We start from the raw sequence: 22,107 nt of genomic DNA, 5'->3' as shown, positions 1-22,107 counted from the left end.
GAAGTACAAGTTACAGACAAGAACTGGATATTTCAAGAACAGAGAATGGAAAATATATTAAAGAAGAATGGATGATCCGTAACCCTTCATTCCAGTCTTGCGTGTCGGTAGGTAAACATAGTCCACAAGTTTATGTTTTCTTGTCGTTTCTTTGTGGGAAGTGGAATTCTGGGACCATCCCATCCTTTATGTCGCGCTTGTTTGCTTCTTCAAAGGAGCTTTTGCAGCAAACGTTATTCGAGTAAACATACTTTTCTTCGTGCTCAGCCACAAACCTTGTGGATACTAAATCACAAAGTCTAGGAATTCCATATCATTAGAGGAACATACTATTTGACTTTTCACATTTATCAACTAGTCTTTTATTGGGGTTTTGAATTATTTGACGGAGGAACTGGTTATTTTGTGTCTTCCATTAGCTTCTACTGTGAATTATCCGTAATACACATTTCATGGAGAATGCAGAGGATTTGGGTGAGCCCATGGTTTGACTTTTTGCACATTTGAGGAACCACACACGTTAACAAACGTCGAAGACACAACCGAGATTTTTCATCGTAAAACAACATCAAGAACACATTCTTACAAACAACTTATTTTACTGCGTAATCACCAGACACAACCAAGTTGATTTCACCTTCTGACACACCTAAGGATCCACCAAGCGAAACTCAAACTTTAGAACACAGTGTTTTGTATCAGACACTTACTGTTTCTGTTTAATTCTTAGCACACTTTTTGTATCCTTCCTGTGTTTCATCAGTCCAAATGACTTTTCTTTCTGAAGTCAACAACAAAATCGTAGATCTCCTTCTCAGCAGCAAGAGGTTTGGAAACACTTTGCCTCTGGATGCATCTATGAGCCCAGGAAATGAGCTTAGGACAATGTGTTTCCACCTTGAAGTTGCATAAGGCCTCGCAAGTGTAAAACCAGGGATAGAATGGAACCAGAGCAATGTCAACAAACCCAAGGGTTTCGCCTCCAAAGAAAGTTGTCTTCAAGTGTCTCTTCCAATCGCTTCAAGTTCTCTATTATCTCCTTCTTTGCCTCTTCGTGTTCTTCTTTCTTCCCTGCCCATATCCTTCCTCCAACATCTCCCACCTGCATTTAATGACCATGATTAAAAGGGAGAGACGGAGATTGAGAAGTGCTGAAAAATTAGGAAATTACCTTCTTGTTGAGAAAATCAGCCCAGAATCTGGCTTGAGCTCTGAGATAAGGATCAGAGGGAAGTAAAGGAGCCGTTTCTTTCCAAACTTCATCGATGTATTCTGCTATTATGAGAGATTCACAAATGGGTTTGCCTTTGTGAATAAGAACAGGGTGTCTGTACTAATAGAATTGAGAGGAATAATCTCAAAGATTATTTACATATTCCTCTTATACAGAAAAGATTTTATTCGGTTCTACTTTTAAGTCATATCGTTTGACACTTTGACATGAATGTACTATTATCCCATAAATTATTATTTTCTTAAAAAAATTTATATATTAAATAAAAATAAAATTGAAAAATTATTAATTTCAAAACAGAGTTAACGAGATTTAAGTTTTTTTTTTCCAATGAAACATTGATAAAAAATTACTTATAAATATTAAAAAATAAAAGATATTCCGCAAACGTCACCTAATTACTTGATGGTAATGATTGCAATTGATACAGAAGAATGAGTGGAGGAGACTAATATCTGCTGTGACCTTAATGTATTGATAAAATTGAGCGCTTCATGAAGTGAGGAATATTTAAGGGAGAATTACAATGAGATTGTAAAGAAGGAAAAAAATTAGAAAATAAATCTCAGAGGTTTTTATTCTCTATCTAGAACTTGTTATTATAGACTATTCAAACTGTTATTCGGATTTTTTTTTGTAATTATTTTTCTTCTTCAAAACTTGATTGTAATTCTCTCAATATTCAATATTCAATAGATAGTGCTCACCATTAGGATGAGAAATTTCTTCCTCCTTGTGCTCTGAGACGGCAGGCCACTAGGTTCCGATTTAACGATATCCTTCAAAAGGAAGCAAACATTTTTTTTTATTTATTAAATTTTAATTCACACTAACTATATCCATCATTTTTCCTACTGTAACGCACCAAAAAACTTACAAAAATAAATCATTTGTAAGATTGAAAAGAGGTTTGATAAACGGTAAAATACACTATATCGTAATAAATTTGATTTCGTAGTTGTTATAATTTTTAGAGAAAATTGGGGATAAATACCTCATTGAGAAATTAATTAGCAAATGAGACCCAAGGACTTTGTACAAGTGAACTTTCATTGTGTGCAAGTGATCTTGTGCAATTGATCTTCCGTATGTGTGCAACTGATTTTCCATATGCGTATCTTCCTAGGTTCCATTTGCCAATTAATTTCCCATTTGCCATATACTTATTCTTAAAACACTATAGTTTTAGATTAATTTAATGTTTTAAAATTATATTACTTTTTTCTATAACTTGAATACAATAATATCATCTTTACAATTATGAATAATCTAGTAGATTAATATATAAAATCTAAAACGAAAATCATCATTTGTACGTACTTCTTTTTTTTCTTTTTTGGGTACAATGTACGTTCATTTATCATAAATTGTGATTGATTAGTCATGCCAAGATTTCCATTCGCACCCAACTATGTACATATATAATTATGGAGTCCTTAAATTTGTAATGTTTTATTGTTTTTAATATTTTGTAAATTCCAGTACCATAAATTAGTAATAAGGATCGAGATTAATTGGCAATAACACCCTAATTAACTCGGATTATGTTTCAACTGGAGTCTGAGTTTCTGAGAATCGGTTGCCACTTCTTGCACTATACTAACCGAAGACCTTGACTTTTATACGTCCTACACGCATGCAATTATTGTGCTAAAGGGAGATTATTTAATTCCCAAAGTGAAGCATGCATGCATGCATATCACTTAATGGTGGATCCACTCGTGTGAACAATTTTTTATTTAAATAAATCCAGTTGAACGATCAGCCTCTAACATATTTAAGATTAAAAGAAAAGAAAGAGAACATTTTGACAAGGCAAAAAGAATCTTTTCCCCGACAGCAATTAGTAAATGAAAGATTCAGCCGAGCATTGAAGTTTAAATTGCCATTTTCGTGGTTTGCAATGTAAAGCACGTCATAGACGCTGTGTATTTCTGTTATCATTACTCAATAGCTTGGATGACAAATAATACCTATTTTTATAAATATTTGATAACTGTTTGATGATATTACCCGTTTTATTTTTACCTATTATTCTCAATTAGCTAGTTCTACCAAAAAAAAAAATCGGAGGACGCATTATGAAGAATGGAGTAATAAATGAGCATAAAAAGAATAGAAATTATCAGATGTCCTATAATTTTTTATAATTAATCACTCTAAGATTTCCGTTTGCCTCTGGCTTTATAAATATGGAGGCCTTGGGCTTGTTCATGCGGTGCACTTGTTTGAATTTCATGACTGTTGCATGAGCTGCAATAATAATGATAAGCGTCAGTCTAAACTTTGTGAAGCTGCAAACCAATCATCATATCAATAAAACCAGATTCTTTATTTTCGCTACAGTAATAATTAAAACCAGTTTCAGTCTTATTACTTTGATAATCACCCTAAACTTGTCAGATCTGAAACATTTATCTTGTTTGGATAGTTTGGATTTGATTATTTATTTATTTATTCAAAATAATTATTTTAACACATATAGAATCTAAAATAATTAATTAAAAATTTTAAATATGGACTGTTGAAATCAAATATAAACAGTCCAGATCTGATAAATTTAGAGCGTTTATCAAGATGATGAGTCCTGAAACTGATTCTATGATCATATTTAGTGCCAGATAGAATTTCCAGCAAGACTGCTTCTAATACTATATGTAGCCAAAAAAAAAAAACAGAGACTCAACAGAAGATTGCCGTGGGGTTGCATTTTTCAGTGGATCCAATGTTCTTGGGCCAGCACTGCTTGTGGTACCCTATCCAGCACAATCAGATCCATGACCCATTTCTTTAAATCTGTTATACCCCTCTTCTTTTTTCTCATTCATACATGAATCAAAACTTATGGGAAGAACACGTGACCTGAACTTAAGAAATATGGTATGAAGCATTTTAAAAATGTTGGATCATATAATTTCATTAAGAAATTACCAAGAATGTTCGGCAGCTCCATCCAGCTAATAAATGGTTTTGGGTAGATAATATGCGGTAATTAATTATATGGTGAATTAATTTGACTGAATTTATGCTGTTTGTAGAAGAACATAAATTTTTCCTTACACCAAATGCCAGATCAGCATGCCATAAAAAATAATACTCCTTTCAGTATTAAATATAAAATCTATTTTGTAGTATAATTTACACTACAAAATGGGTCTTATATTTAGGATCGGATGAGTATTATTTTATTACTTGGTATATTAGGAGTATTTGACTTGAATTACATAAATAGAAGGGATATAAATGATACTCTTCTGATCCTTAATGTAAGACCTATTTAACTAATTTGATTAGATTAAGAAAATTAGGTAAATTAGTTAATTATAAGAAATATGACATGTTTCTCCTAAAATACCATAATTATCTTATTTAGTATCCTCCCACATTTCTTGCTTGATTATTATTAATATAAGGGAAATTTAAAAAACACTGATAAATATGATAAATAAATCTTATATATATAATCAAAATTAACTTAATAATTAGATTTTATATTGAGTACTCTTCTGATCTTAAATATAAAATCCTTATAATAAAAGTTTTATATTTAAGAACGGAAGATATATTTGTAAAATCCGATGGAATAGAAGACTTTGACTTTTGTTGCTTGCTTAGAGTCTTTTGGTTTAATTCCAAATTCCCAGCCCCACGCCACGGGCAATAGAGCGGGATGACCCCTTCAAAGTACTCTTCACAGAATAATTAATGAACTTTTGACTAAACAATGCACCCTTCGCCACGCACATATGGGTGTCTGCGTTAGTGGGATTATGAGAAATAATTCCAAAGAGTAAATTACTGTTGTGAAAATATATTGAGCAACAAATTAATTTTTTTATCTTTCAATAATTTAATAAAAAAATGCATATGAAATGAATAAAATATATTCATGATGCTCAGCCGTCAGCACATAGCTCAAATCGATCACACCCTTAAAATTTTATTTCGTTTTTTATAATTTTTCAGGGGAATTTGCTTATAAAATATTGTTCTTACTTTATATATCATTTTTAAATAAATATTAAATTTAATAAAATGTATATTGGATTTATTTTTAAATTATTACTCTCACAAGCACACAAGCACTATCGAAATAATCTAATTATACTTAATTTAATAGATATAACGGAATTATATACAAAAGCATAAAGCGACTTGCCAAAAATTAAAAAAAAAAAAAAGAATCATTTTGACAAGGTGTTAAAAAATGTTTTTTCTTGCAGGCAGCAAATAAATAGAAAGTTCGTCAGTGTGTGCGTATATAGCACGTTATAGACGCTGTATGCTAAAAACACAAATTGACCTTCGGATAATGAGACAATTTTGAAATTTTAATTATAATTGTTTTAGATTAATTTAATGTTTTAAAATTTTATTATTTTTTTTCTATAACTTGAACACAATAACACCCATCTTTACAATTATGAATAATCTATTAAATTAATAAATAAAATCGAAAAACGAAAATGATCATTTGTACGTACTCTTTTCTTGGGCACGATGTACGTTCATTTATCATAAATTGGTTGTCAAAGAAAATTATCTACTTTTATTTTTCCATTCAAAGCAATTATATTTAAAGTACTGTCAAGTACTAAATATAAACACCTATTCCAGCTGAGTTTGAATATCAAATTTAGATCAAGACCACCCGTTGGCAGAAAATTGTCCATTTTCACAGGTGAAAAATGAATTATTAAGAAATATAGAATGGAGCGTTTTAAAAATGTTGGATCATATAGTTTTATTAAGAAATTACCAAGAAGGTTCGGCAGCTCCATGCAGTAAATGGTTTTGGGAAGACAATATGCGGAAATTAATCATATGGTGAATTAATTTGACGGAATTTATGCTGTCTTTAAAAGATGTAAATTTTTCCATATACTAAATACCGGAGTCTGCCATAAAAAACAATATTAATTTATTACCTGATGTGTGCGCGCGCATATATTAGGAGTATTTGACTTGAATTACATGAATAGAAGGGATGTAAGAAGCTGTTTGGATAAGAAACCAAATCATGATTTCAAAAATGATTTCAAAACATATCAAATACTCATGTGAGAGAATTTTTATCTCAAATTGATAAAAATACATTTATTGCTCAGAACAACCCAAAAAAAATCTTATAAATAAAAATAAATTAATTCAAAAAATTAAATCTTATAATAAAAGACAAAGCAGTATATATTATAGGAGTTTTTTATTTGAATCGCATGAATAGAAAGGATATAAATGTCACTAACCTTGATTCTAATTATAAAATCTTATTTGTAAGCTTAATTATAAGATCTTATTTATAATCTATAATTAAAATTTTATAATTAGGATAGGAGGTCCTGTTTCATCACTTTGAAAGCATTCGTAAAATTTGACGAAGGGGAAGACTTTGACTTTTCTTGGTTACTTGAAGTCCTTTGGTTTAATTCCAAATCCCTGGCCCCACGCCACGCGCAATGGAGCGGGATGACCACGGCAAAGTACTCTTCATAGAATAATTAATGAACTTTTGACTAAACAGTGTATCCTTCACTACGCGCATATGGGTGTCTGCATCTGTGGGATTATGAGAAATAATTCCAAAGATTATTTACTATTGTAAAATATATTGAACAACAAATTATTTTTTTAAATTTTTTCAATAACTTAATAAAAAATGTATATGAAATGAATAAAATGCATTCATGATGGTCAGCGGTCAGCACGTCGCTCAAATTGATCGAAACCCTTAAAATTTTATTTCATTTTTTGTAATCTCATTTGTTTTATAACTATTTCAAGCGAATTCTGAAAATGGGGATCTTTTTGCTTATAAAATATTGTTCTTATTTTCTATACCATTTTTAAATAAATATTAAATTTAGTAAAATATATATTGAATTCATTTTTAAAATATTACTTTCAAAAGCACGCAAGCACTATCGAAATAATCTAATTATCCTTAGTTTAATAGATATAACGGAATTATATACAAAAGCATAAAGCGACTTGCCAAAAATTTAAAAAAGAATTATTTTGACAAGGTGCTAAAAAATGTTTTTCTATGCAGTTAGCAAATAAATAGAAAGTTCGTCAGTGTGCGTGTGTGTATTAGCACGTCATGGACGCTGTATATTTAAAAAAACAAATTGACTTTCGGATAATGAGATAATTTTGAAATTTTAATTATAATTCGTTTAAAGAAAAAAAATTATAGTTTTAGATTAATTTAATGTTTTAAAATTAATCCGAAGCGTTTTAAGAAATATAGTATGAAGCGTTTTAAAAATGTTGGATCATATAATTTTGTTAAGAAATTACAAGAATGTTCGGCAGCTCCATCTAGCTGGTAAATGGTTTTGGGTAGATAATATGCGGAAATTAATTAATGGTGAGTTAATTTGAATGAATTTAAGCTGTTTTCAAAAGAACATAAATTTTTGCTTATACCAAATACTGGATCAGTATGCGATAAAAAAATAATATTATTTTATTACTTGATATATTAGGAGTATTTGACTTGAATTACATAAATAAAAGTGATATAAATTATACTCTTCCAATCCCTAATTTGATTAGATTAAAAAAATTACATAAGTTAATTAATTATAAGAAATATGACTTTTTTTTTAAAATACCATAATTATTTTCTTTAGTATCCTCCTACCTTTCCTACTTGATTATTATTAATATGAGGATAATTTTAAAAAATTAATAAATATGATAAATAAATTTTATATTTAAAATTAAAATTAACTTAATAATTAAATCTTAAATCTGACGAAGTGGAAGACTCTGACTCTTGTTGCTAGCTTGGAGTCTTTGGGTTTAATTCCAAATCCCCAACCCCATGCCACGCGCAATAGCGCGGGATGACCACGGCAAAGTACTCTTCATAGAATAATTAATGAACTTTTGACTAAACAATGCACCCTTCGCTACGCACATGTGGGTGTTTGCATTAGTGGGATTATGAGAAATAATTGCAGAGATAATTGACTTAGTATTACTTATTTATCATTTTAAAATTTAATTGGTATTTTTTTTCATGTTTTCCAAATTAATGTCCATGTAATTGTTTACCCCACAAAAAGTCTATGTACTCATCCGGTTTTTAATATAAGACCTAATTGTTGAGTTGATTTTGATCATAAATATAAGACCTAATTATTGAGTTGATTTTGATCCTAAATATAAGACATATTTCTCATATTTATCTATGTTTTCTAAATTACCCCTATGGATCTCCCTCAACCATAATCAAGTAGAAGAGGAATAGAGGATATTAAGGAAGATAATTATAGTATTTTAGGAAAAACATGTCATATTTCTTATAATTAACTAATCTACATAACTTTCTTAATTTAATCAAATTAGTTAAATATGTCTTATATTACGGAGTGGAGGAGCAATTTTTTTGACTTAGTGGGATTATGAGAAATAATTGCAGAGATAATTTACATATTCCACAAAACTCGTTTTCTCATGAAACGATAATCAAGACCGATACATCATATGCACAGACCATCTTTGAAAACTTGAAAGCTTCTTCTCCTTCTAAAGCCTTTATTTCCACTGATTACGTGGTGGAGACGATTCCATATAGTATTAAGGTCCTGTTTTGGTGTCATCCTATGCATCACCAAAAGAAAAAAAAGTTTTAAAATATCAGCATGATTTACTTCTTCTTCTTGTTTTTTTTTCCTGGCTATTTTTAGAGTTAGGAATGAAATATTTATTATTTTTCATTTTTTTGTCATTATTCACTCAACAGGAGAAGCTTACACACCTATTATACTTACAAAGGGTTAAAGCCGCTTTTTTTTTTTTTTTTGCTTAAGCATTTGAATGAAAGAATCACTTTGCAACGTTAAACAGAAGTTTGAGAAGTTACAAAATACATTATATCGATCACAATAAAATTTGATTTCATGGCTGTTACATATTTACGTCACAATTTTATAAATTGCCACATATCCTTACTATAAGAGCAACTTAATTAATTTGAGTAGATTCAGAAAATTATTTAAGTTAGTTACTTATAACAAATATAAGTTAATTTTTCTAAAGTATCTATCTCTTCTAATCATGACTAACTTTGAACGGAAATCTCTCAAAATATGTAATTAATATAGATACTTTAGAGAATGAATTACAAATTTGGGGAACAAAAGGCATTGTGGTTTTATATTTATGACCAAATTCAATTTCTAACTAATTCTTATATTGAGGATTAGAGATAACATATGGATATCCACGTTCATCTTTTCCTCTTTACAGAATTTTCGTTTTCTTTTCAAATTTTTGTGTCATTTATTTATAAAAATAAATTGATTATTATTAATTTAATACAGTTTTATCGTTAAATTATTATTTCTTTTATATTTTATTTGTTTGAGTCTTATTTTAAATTATATCCATCTTTTTTCACTAAAAACATTGGAACTTCGAAAGGGTCTATTTTGTTCAGGCTAAATAAAAAAAATTGGAAAAGGTCTGCAAAAAGATCATAAAATGTGGGTAAAGAAGATTTTTTTTTTAATATTTGTTTTTCGTTGTTTTTAACTTTCGAAAGGGTCTATTTTGTTCTGACCCAAACATAAAAAGTCTATTTGCAGACATCATAATTAGTATAAATATGCCATTAGTTACAGGTCTGATGCCATTTTTCAAATGTATATAGAGAGTTTTATCCTAAAAAGTGTTGTGTAGGAGCTGTGGTCAAGAACTTTTTTAAATCAATATCATTCCAAAAACGTAAAATTACTCTAACCGTAACCATTAATTTTTTAACGCTATGAGTAATATTGCTCCTTTTTAATACTTTCCGGTAAGCTGATTATAAAAAACTGTCCAATGCCCACAGTGACATAATGGTTTCTTTCTTTGTTTTTTTTTTTTAATGACAAAAACTACAGTGAAAAAGCCGACTGTATGATCAAGTGGACACAATCAAGCAACTACATGTTGTGTTTGGACTATTGGGTGTTTGAATTTGGGTCGAATTCATTATTTTGGTGGCAAGATAAAATTTCATTGATTTGAATTTGATCTAAATTCAAATAAAATTTTATTATTAGAATTTTTTTTAGAATTTTAAATACTCATTTTAACCTAGCTATTTTTTTCCCCGATAAACCTAACCAGCTATTTCAAATCTAAGGAAAAACAAAAGATTTTAAACATATGAACATGTTCGGGTATATCAATTTTAGAATTTTATTTTGCCAATAGAGAACAACATTATAAAATGAAGGGATTAAAATAAAAATTTGTGCAAAATTAAAATATTAAAGGTATACTTTTATCAAAATATTTTCATATTCCTAACATGAGAATATATCATAAAATATAATACTACTTTCGGTCCTAATTGTAAGACCTTATTTATAAACTATAAATAAAATTTTATAATTAAGACTGGAAGTAATATTATTGATTCGAACTGTATACATAGAAGGACTATATGTTTGGTCCAAAAAATAGAAGGGTTATAAATGACATTCCATCACTTTGAAAGCATCTACAAAATTTGTCGGCCTAGAAGACTTTGATTTGGGGTCTATTGTTCTAATTCCAACAATGGTAGGTCCCCCGCAGGCCCACAAATTTTGTTAATATACTAAAAATGAGTAAACTAGTTTTTATATTAAGAATTTTTTTTATAGATATTTCCTTTAAAAATTATGTAGAGTGTGCTTCGATTATCATGGCCAATAGAAAAAAGTGCACATTATATATGGTCCAAAAAAACTTTTGACTAACCAGTGCATTCCTTCACTAGCACACGCGCACAGATATGTACATGTGTGTTTGTGGGTGTCCGTATATATTATTATACATATTCTCAAAACTCGTTCTCTCATAAAACAATAATCAAGATTACTGTTACAGCACATAACAAAGTATGTTTGAAACTCGGAAAAAAATATTGCGTGGTGGGGACGATATATTATTAAAGCCGTGTTTGGAATGATGATCCTATAAAAAAAGGGGGCATCACAAAAAAGATGGTAATGAGATGAAATAATTTTGACAATGTCAGCATGATTTATATTTTTTTTGCTATATTTTTAAAGTATATATACGTGAAATAATCCTTATTTTTCATATAAATTTATTCTATTTAATTTGTATTCCCGACGTCATCTAATTTCGTGATGGTAAGTGTATTGATAGATACAGAGGAAAATGGGTGGAAGAGACTTTTTTTTTTTTGGTGACTTTCATGAAATTGAGCTCTTCATGAAATAAGGATTATTCAATCAATAGATAGGGCCCACCACGTGGAAATTTCTTTCTTCCTGCTTGTGCTCGGTCACCGTAGGTTCCTAGATGACAATACACTACTTCCTCCTCTCCTAAATCTGTATTTATAAGAGTTAATTAGTTAACTAATTTTAGTAAATTAAAAAATTTGTTAAGTTAGTTATTTATGATAAATATATATTGTATTTACTAAAATATCATTACTAATTATATGTATTAGTTATAACTACCATTTGATAAAACCTTTAACATCTATAACTATTATAAGGACCACTTTAAAAAAATAGATAAATATGATAGATAAAATGAATTCTGGTCTTATATTCAGAACAAAATTGAAAGTCAAATTAACTCTTATATTCAAGACTTTTAAGAAAAAAATAGCAAAAATGACATAAAAATACCTATTAAATTTTAAAATGATAAATAGATGATTTTGATATATTTGAGTGGTCAAAACTATTACAAGAATAGTCAACAAGATCTATTTGTTTTTTTAAAATTTAACCGGTATTTTTTTGTCATTTTCTCAAAAAAATAATTTGGATTTATATTTATTAAATTTTAATTCATATTGATTATATCCACCATTAGTCAGCACATATATACATTGCACACAAAAAATCTTACAAAATTTACTTTGTAACATTAAACAGAAGTTTGAAAAATCATAGAAATATATTATATACCTACCGGATTCAAATATTGGAGTACGTCATAAATATTATTTTATTAAATCTTTGATTCTAAATATCGAATTTAGACAACTAATTTAAAAATATTAAAAAAGTATTTATAAAATTTAAGTAAGACCGTGACTTTTGATGGTCACTTGGAGTCTTTTGTGGGTTTTGTTTTAATTCTGAATTTGTAGCCCCACGCGCTGCGGAGCGGGATGACCACGGCCACAAAGTACACCTTTTTATTTTTATGGTCCAAATAAACGTTTGACTAAACTGTATTGGACTATCAGGGTAATTAAGAGAAATAATTCAACTTACCAACTTCTTGTAATTTTTCATTTTCGTGACTTATCCTCATTTCAATTAAATCAAGTATCACTCATGTTTAATCTTTTTGAATTGAAGAAATTATACACGAAGGAAAGGAGAAATAACAAAAAAAAAATACTTGTTAAATTTTAAAATAATAGATAAATAGTTTTGACAGATTTTGACTCAGTATTGCTTATTTATCATTTTAAAATTTAATCGGTATTTTTTTTTCATGTTTTCCAAATTAATGTCCATGTAATTGTTTACCCCACAAAAAGTCTATGTACTCATTCGGTTCTTAATATAAAACCTAATTGTTAAGTTGATTTTGATTCTAAATATAAGACCTATTTTTCATATTTATCTATTTTTTCTAAATTACCCCTATGGATCTCCCTCAATCATAATCAAGTAGAAGAAGAAGAGAGGATATTAAGGAAGATAATTACAGTGTTTTAAGAAAAACATGTCATATTTCATATAATTAACTAACCTACATAACTTCTTTAATCTAATCAAATGAGTTAAATAGGTCTTATATTAAGGATCGGAGAAACAATTTTTTTGACTTAGGGACATTGAGCATGGGGCCTCTAGGTAGGGCCCAGCACCTTGAAAATTCTCCGTGCTTTGTGCTCGGTAATATAAGTCAAGAGGAGAAAACATATTTTCGAATTTATTTATTAATTTTTAATTCATATTATATCCACCATTTTCATTACATGCATATACTGAATATTACTTTATTAAGCTGAAAAATTAAAAAAAATTACTTCATTACAGTCAACAGAAGTTTGGAAATTTTGTATATATCTTTGGCTATTATAGTTTTAATAATGTCAGCATGATTTGTACTTTTTGCTATTTTTTAAAAGTAGAAAAATCGAATGTTCATTATTTTCATCTAATTTAATATCCTTTCATATCTATCTAATTTTTATGCCAACACCTAACTGCATTGATAGATACAGCAATAGAAAATTGGGGGACTTCAACTAATAAAGCAGAGCTCTTCAAATGACGAATATTCGATAGAGAGTGACAGTGCTCCCCACTTGGAAATTTGTTCCTCCTCAGTGCTCAGACACCGTAGGTCCCTATATAACGATATCTTTCAAAGGAAGCAAACACATTTTGGATTTTTATTTATTAAATTTTCATTCACACTAATTATATCCATCATTTTACTACTTTAACACACACAAAAACTGACAAAATAAATCGCTTTTTAACATTGAAAAAGAAGTTTGATATATAAATTATAAAATACATACCATATCGTAATAAATTTGATTTCATAGTTGTTATATATTTACGTCACATTTTCATATATTATATGGATATTTACGTTCACTTTTCGTCTTTACAAATTATTTTCTTTTCAATTTTTTTGTCATTTATATATAAAAATATTTCAAAGTTTATCTTTATTTTTTGATACATCAAAATTTATCTTTATGGTCAGCCAATGATGGGGAGAACCGATCAGGCCTGGAACTACAAGTACTAATTATTTAAGATTATTGTAATAACTAATAAATCCAGTTGAACGATCAACCTCTAATATGTTTAAGAATGAAAACAAGACTAATTTGAAATTTTAAAAGTAGTATTTTTTTTTTTTGAGATTTTCGTTAAAAAATCAAAATTATGTAGAGTGTGCTTTGATTATTATGGGCCAATAGAAAAAAGTACACATTATATATAGTCCAAACAAACTTTTGACTAATCAGTGCCTCCTTCACTAAGCACATATATATATATATGGGCGTCTGTATATGCGGAATTAAGAGAAATAACTCCAAAGATTATGATCCATATTCCACAAAACTCGTTTTCTCATAAAACAATAATCAAGACTACTGTTACATCACATAACAAAGTATGTTTGAAACTTGGAAAAATATATTGCATGGTGGATACGATATATTATTAAAGCCGTGTTTGGAATGATGATCCTCTAAAAAGAGGGGGCATCACGAAAAAGATGGTAATGAGATGAAATAATTTTAATAATGTCAACATGATTGATATTTTTTTGCTATATTTTTAAAGTATAAATGAAATCATCCTTATTTTTCATATAAATATATTTTATTTAACTTGTATTCAAAACGTCATCTAATTTTGTGATGGTAATTGCATTGATAGATACAGAGGAAAATGGGTGGAAGAGACCAATTTTTTTTGTGACTTTCATGAAATTGAGCTCTTCATAAAATAAGGATAACTCAATAGATAGGACCCACCACTTGGAAATTTCTTCCTTCTTGCTTGTGCTTAGCCCCCGTAGGCTCCTGGTTAACAATATACCTCCTCCTTCTGCCCCTAATCTATTATTAATATAAAAATTAATTAACTAATTTTAGTAAATTAAAAAAAATTATTAAGCTAATTATTTGTAATAAATAGATGTTGCCTTTCTTAAAATATCCTTGCTAATCATGTGTATTAGTTATAATTACTATTTGATGGAACATAAGGAGTGTCTTGAAAAAATAGATAAATATGATAGACAACATGAATTATGGTCTTATATTTAGAATGAAATTGAAAGTCAAATTAGTTCTTACTACCTCCGGTCCTAATTATAAGAGCTAGTTGACTAATTTGAGGAGATTAAGGAAGTAAGTTGAGTTAGTTATTTGTCCTAAATATATGTTGTCTTTCCTAAAATATCCTTGCTAATCAAGTGTATTGACTAGAACTATTATTGCTAGAAGGACTACTTTGGAAAAAATATATATAAATATGAGAGACAAAGTGGATTGGGGTCTTATATTTAGGATCAAAATAAAAGTCAAATAGGGTCTTATATCGAGGACCGGAGGTATTACATCAAGGACTTTCAAGAAACAAATAGCGAAAATGATAGAAAAATATCTATTGAATTTCAAAACGATAAACAGGTGATTTTAATATATTTGGAGTAGTAAAAACTATCACAAATATAGTCAAAATCATTACTAGAATAATCAACAAGACCTATTTATCTCTTTAAAATTTAACAGGTATATTTCTGTCACTTTCTCTAAAAAAAATAATTTGGATTTCTATTTATTAAATTTTAATTCATATTGATCATATCCACCATTTGTAATCACATATATACTTGGTCAAAAAAATAGAAGGGTTATAAATGACATTTCATCACTTTGGAAGCATCTATAAAATTGGTTGGACTGGAAGACTTTGGGGTCTATTGTTCTGATTCCAAAAGTGGTAGGTCCCCCGCAGGTGGGTCAACATATGTTAATATCTTAGGGTGTGTTTGGATGAAACCAAACCATGGTTTGGAGAATAGCTTCTGGAGAATAGATTCTGAAAAAAATAGATTTTGGGAAGAATAGATTTTGTGAAAAAGTAATTTTGAGAAGTGTGAGTGTTTGGATAGTTGTTATTAAAAGTACTTTTTATATATACAAATTGGCATAAATTAATATGATAATTATAGAAAAAATATATTTTATGATATATTTTAATTTGAAGGAATAAAATTGTTAATAATATTTTTTATTAACATATATTAATAATATATAAGATAATATAATTAATAAATAATTAATATGTATATATATTTATAAGATATAAGATTAAATATGTTTATAAAAAATATGTTTATAAAAAAAACAACAAGATACATATCCTATAGGCTCTCACACTCTCCCTTTTTTCTCCAAAAGTAAAAAACTTCTGCTTTTCCCAAAACCATGGTTTTGGAGTCAAAACCATGGTTTTGAACCCAAACCATGGTTTTGATTTTTTTAAGGGTGTTTGGCTAACATTTTTCCCAAACCATGGTTTGGGTCCCAAAACCATGGTTTGGAGTGCTTGCCAAACACACCCTTAGTTGTTTGAAATTTCTCACTGAACATACTAGAATGCAAGATGCAAACCTTCCATAAAAGTACAAAAGAGCATTCCCTCCACAGTGGGCCCAAATGGGCGTCTGTATGTGTGGAATTAAGAGAAATAATTGCAGAGATAATTTACATATTCCACAAAATTCGTTTTCTCATGAAACGATAATCAAGACCCATTCATCATATATACAAACTATCTTTGAAACTAGAAACAACTTCTCCTTCTAGAGCCTTTATTTCCACTTATTACGTTGCGGAGACCATACCATATAGTATTAAGGTCGTGTTTTGGTGTCATCCTATGAAAAAGGGGCATCACGAAAAAAAACAAAAGTTTTAAAATATCAACATGATTTACTTCTTCTTCTTCTGTTATTTTGTTGGGGGCTATTTTTAAAGTTAGAAATGAAATATTTATTATTTTTCATTTTCTTTTGTCATTATTAACTCAACAAGAGAAACTTACATACCTATTATATCCGCTATTTTTTGCTTAAGCATATGAATACTGCTGTAACACACCAAAAATAAAAGCATTGCGATCCTATATCTATGACCAAATCAATTTCTAGCTAATTTTTGTATTAAAGACTAGAGGTAACATGTGGATACCCACATTCATCTGTCCTCTTTACAAAATTTTCATTTTCTTTTCAAATTTTGTGTAATTTATTTATAAAAATAAAATTAATTATTATTACATTATCATTAATTTAATACGGTTTTATCGTTAACTTATTATTTTTTTTATATTTTTATTTGTTTGAGTCTTATTTAAAATTATTTCTATCTTTTTTTGTTACAAGTATTGGAATTTCGAAAGGCTCTATTTTGTTCAGCCTAATAAAAAAAATCAGAAAAGGTCTGCAAAAATAGATAAATATGAGAGACTAAGTAGATTAGGGTCTTATAATTATAGTTTTTAGCAAAATTTAAAATAAATTTTGATGGTGAAAGAAAATTGGGATTCAATTTTGTCCTTTTTTTTTTTTAAAGCTGATTTTTTACAAAGAGATAGATTTACGAGAACAAGGGGTAAAATATTTCAAAATGGAGGAAACAGTTTTATGCTGGTCAATGGATGGGATAATAATAGATCACGTCTAGAACAACAAGTACTCATTAAGTATTCAATATTAACTCCGGTCCTTAATATAAAAGCTAGTTAACTAATTTGAGTAGATTAAAAAAATTAGTTAAGTTAATTATTCATAATAAACAGGTATTATCTTTCCTAAAATATCCTAACTAATCAAGTGTATTAGTTAGAATTATCATTATTGCAAGGACTATTTTAAAAAAATAAATAAATATGAGAGATCAAGTAGATTAGGGTCTTATATTTATAATCAAAATAAAAAACAAACGAGCTTTTATATTAAAGATTGAGGGCAGTATTATTGTAATAACTAATAAAATCATAGAAAGAAAAGTTGGTTGTTATGACTTAAAACAGATTAGTTTGCTTTAATCAATGTCTTAAAACGATGAACTCTTCTAACAAGCAACTTTTTTGTCAACGCAGTTCCTAACAACCACACTTGAATCAACTAGTAAATCATGATTGCTGAATTCACAACTACATATATATACATATATATATATATATATATATTAAGCGTATTCCGAAAATGGGATATTTTAGCTCATGAAATAATTGTTCTTATTTTTTATATCATTTTCCCATAAATATGAAATTTAATTAAAAAAAAACATAATGTACCATTTTATTTTTAAAATATTGCTATAACAAACACACAAGAACAATCGAAATAATCTAATTATACTTAATTTAAGGAATATGGCGAATTTATAAAAGCATACAGCGACATGCCCAATTTTTTTCCCCTAAAAAAACATTTGGACAAGGTGTTAAAAATGGTTTTTCAGGGGGCAAATATATGCCGGGCACTATACTAATGGAAGACCTTGACTTATATACGTCTTGCAAACATGCAATTATTGTACTAAAGGGAGATTATTACAAAAATTCTTATGGGGCCAACGATGCTCTATTCCCGATCATGAAAATAGTTATTAGTTATTTAATTCCCAAAGTGAAGCATGCATGCATGTATATCACTTAATGGTGGATCTGCTTTTCATATTTTCTTCTTCTTTTTATAACGATAGTGGTAACTTCATATTAGTCTTTCTTTTTTTTTCTTTTGCGGAAGGTAACTTTTGATTTTGGTTACTCAATCATCATTATCATAAGTAGGCTTTTATTTTATTTTAGTCTTATTTTGAAATGTTTTTTTAAAAAAAGGATATATTTATAATTTTCCTGATTAAATTAATACGGAGGAAGGACGCGTATACAGGTTAAACGCTAAATTATTGACTTTTGTGAACAATTTTTTTTTTTTGGAAAGTTGCTTTTGAATAAGACAGATTTATCTGAACAAGGAGTAAAATATTTCAAAGTTTGCCTTATTACAAGTACTAATTATTTAATATTATTGTAATAACTAATGACCAATCAATCCAGTTGAACGATAAGCCTCTGATGTGTTTAAGAATTAAAAAAAGAAAGAGGACATTTTGACAAGGGAAAAGAATTTTTTTCCCTGATAGTAATTAGCAAAAAAAAAATGACAGATAAAGAAGTCTGAAATTATGGTATCCTAATTCAGACACCTAGCACTTGAAAATGATGGGGAAGAAAGTAAACTCGAATTGAAGTTTTAAAATTTAAAAAAATTACAAAAACGCCCCATTAAAATAAAGGCTCAATTTGGGTATTCCAAACTTTTCTTAAAGAATAATAAAGGAGCATTTTTGTAAATTTTTTTTAATTTTAAAATCTCAATTTGGGTTTACTTTTTTATTTGTCATTTTGAAGTGTTACATGCCTGAATTGGGATATGACAGTTTCCGGCTTCTTTTTCTACTTTTTCCCCAATAAATGAAAGGTACAGCAAAACATTGAAGTTTAAATTGCCATTTTCGTAGTTTGCAATATAAACGTAATGTAATGATGACAGTATAGTATGTCATAGATGCGGTATATTTTATTACCATTATTCGTAACCGCAAATAGAATCCAGTAATCTCACATGTGCAATTTCAGATCTGCCACTTGATGAATTTAATATTTATGGTATATCATTGGCTTCAAATCAAATTAAATGCTTTGTTCCACCTGTCCTATTAAAGATTTGATTTTTAGACATTTGAGAAAATCAAGTTTCAAGATTTGTTCATTCATGTGGCAAGGGAATGAGTGCAATTGTTAAAAATTTGGTAGTTTTCAATCTCTCAAATAATAATTTATTAGGAAAACTTTCTGATTGTTGGGATCATTTTAAATCTTTAAGGATTCTTGATTTATCTAATAATCGACTCTCAGAAGGATCCCTAATTTTATGGGGTCTTTAAGTCAACTTAAGTAGTTGGTTTTGCGAAACAATTGCTTTAGTGGTGTACTACCCTCGTTTGAAAATGTAACTGAAATGGGAATGTTAGATTTGGGAAAAAATGATAGGTCAAGAACAATACCACTTTCATGGACAGGAGACAACTTAAAGTTGGAAACTCTTAGCTTGCGAATAAATAAATTGGATGGAAAGTTGCCCTTGCATCCGTATTATTTACCAAAGGCCAGGGTTTTGGATCTCTTTTTTAACTAGTTTACAAGACCAATACCAAGTTGCCTCAGTTGGTTGCAATGGCTCAGAAATATGTTATAAATGATTCTGATCGTTTTATCAGACTGGTGGAGAACAAAAAATTTCAAACAGGTAAATTTTTTATTGGAATTTTCCTATGTGTGGAAAGAAAGAGAATTGGTGTACAATAACCGTTATAGGCTTATAAACATTGATCTCTCTCACAATAAATTGGAGGGGGAAATGCCGACAGGTTGAGATTCCTTAATTTATCATCAAATAATTTGTTATACCTAAACCCAAGTTCTGTTGGATCCAGTTTATACAGATTTTCGCAATAACCTTTGCATTAGCGAATAATTTGAAAATAATTTTTTATAGTGAAATTTTGACAGGCGAATAATGAATTTTATTTATGTTGTATAATTTGTCTACATTCGTAAGCGTTAAATATGTTTGTAAAATTTCTGGCAAAAAATATGTTTGTAAAATATAGTTCTTATTTGGATTAGCAGTGAATAATTGTGATTTTAAATAGTCGTAATTCTTATAAGTGATAATGAGTAAAAATTACGTTGGTTAATGGTGGTTCTTGCTTGAATACTTTTTTTAGACTTTGAGAATGTTACTTCTCTAGTCCTATTTATAGGACAGAGAAAGAAGGTATTTTTTTATCCTATTTATAGGGTACTGAGAGAAATTTTTTTATATGGATGTATAATTTTACCCCTCATTTATTATTGTGTTAACTTTGTTTATACAAGGTATAATGTATATTAAATAGGAATAAAGTTGAAAATTCATTAAATTTTAAATGAAAGTTAATAAAATTTAAAGTTTTTTTTTGTCTGTGTGAAACATGTTGGAAGTGCCTTATAAATAGGATCAAAGAAGTATGTTTGGACATATATAATTACTAAAAAGCAACACAGGTTAATAGGATAAATATAATTTAATATAAGTCTCATAAGCAGTAATTATCATTATTATTATTTAAATATAATTTTAAGGTAGATCGGTGAATTTCTAATTACTAAACTTCTATGGGGATTTTCCATTCCAAGTACAAAAGCTACTATGACGCGTTTAAAAAAGGTTGGATTATATAGTTTTATAAAGAAATTGCCAATCAGGTAAAAATAAATAATAATAATAAAGAAATTGCCAAGAATGTTCGGCGGCTCCATCAGTAATTGATTTGGGTAGGCGACACGCGGAAATGAATTATATGTCGGATTATTTTGACCGAATTAATTATATTTATATATTGTTTGAATAATGATTTTTGTTTGTTGATGGGGACTGGAGAGTCTTTTGATTTAATTCCAAACCCGTGGCCCCAAGTACAGAGTGAGATGACCACGGCAATAAAGTAATGCAGAATGCAACAATAATAAAGACTTGTTTTATTAGATGAGGCCGGTTTCGCGTGACGTCATTGAGCTATATGTAAAACTAAATCTTTAAATATCCTGTTAAAAAGTAATTACAGAATATTAAAATTAAAAGAATAAAAGTTCTGTAAAGTGTGCTTTGGTTATTAACTAGCTAATTAAAAAATTAGTGCGTTTATAGTCCAAATAACCTTTTGACTAAACGATGCACCCTTCACTAGGCGCATATTGGGTGAATGTAATAATGGAATTGAAGATTTGAGGGGAATAATTTCAAAGATCATTTACATATTCCTCTGGTTCTATTTATTAGATACCAAAACCATTTTACTTAATTTTATTTCTAAGTCATATCATTTAATATCTAGCATGAATGTATATAACTATCCTATAGATTATTACTTTCTTAAAAATATATATATATCAAATAAAAGTAAAGTTAGATAATTATTAATTTCAAAACATAGTTAACGTAATCTAAGTTTTTTTTTTCCAGTGAAATATAAAAGATTACTTATAAATACGGAAAATAAAAGTGCTAGATGGTAATGATTGCAATAGCCAATAGATACAGAAAAATTAATATCTGTTGTGACATTAATATATTAATAAAATCGAGCTCTTCATGAAATGACGAATATTCAATAGATAGTGCTCACCACCGGGATAGGAAATTTCTTCCTCCTTGTGCTCTGAGATGTTAGGTCACTGGGTTCCCATTTAACGATATTCTTCAAAGGGAAGCAAACACATTTTGGATTT

At 28.6% G+C, this 22,107-nt stretch overlaps 1 pseudogene; it reads right to left on the bottom strand.

The window, feature by feature from the left end:
• Positions 1 to 759: 759 nt before the first annotated feature.
• LOC114745526 (probable glutathione S-transferase parC) lies at positions 760 to 2,393 on the bottom strand (annotated as a pseudogene).
• Between the last annotated feature and the right edge of the window lie 19,714 nt (positions 2,394 to 22,107).

The sequence above is a fragment of the Neltuma alba genome, unplaced genomic scaffold (genome assembly GCF_004799145.2).
Source record: "Neltuma alba isolate B1F8T4 unplaced genomic scaffold, ASM479914v2 tig00004701_pilon, whole genome shotgun sequence".
In the NCBI taxonomy this organism is placed as follows: Eukaryota; Viridiplantae; Streptophyta; class Magnoliopsida; order Fabales; family Fabaceae; genus Neltuma; species Neltuma alba.
This window is presented reverse-complemented; position numbering and strand designations above follow the sequence as displayed.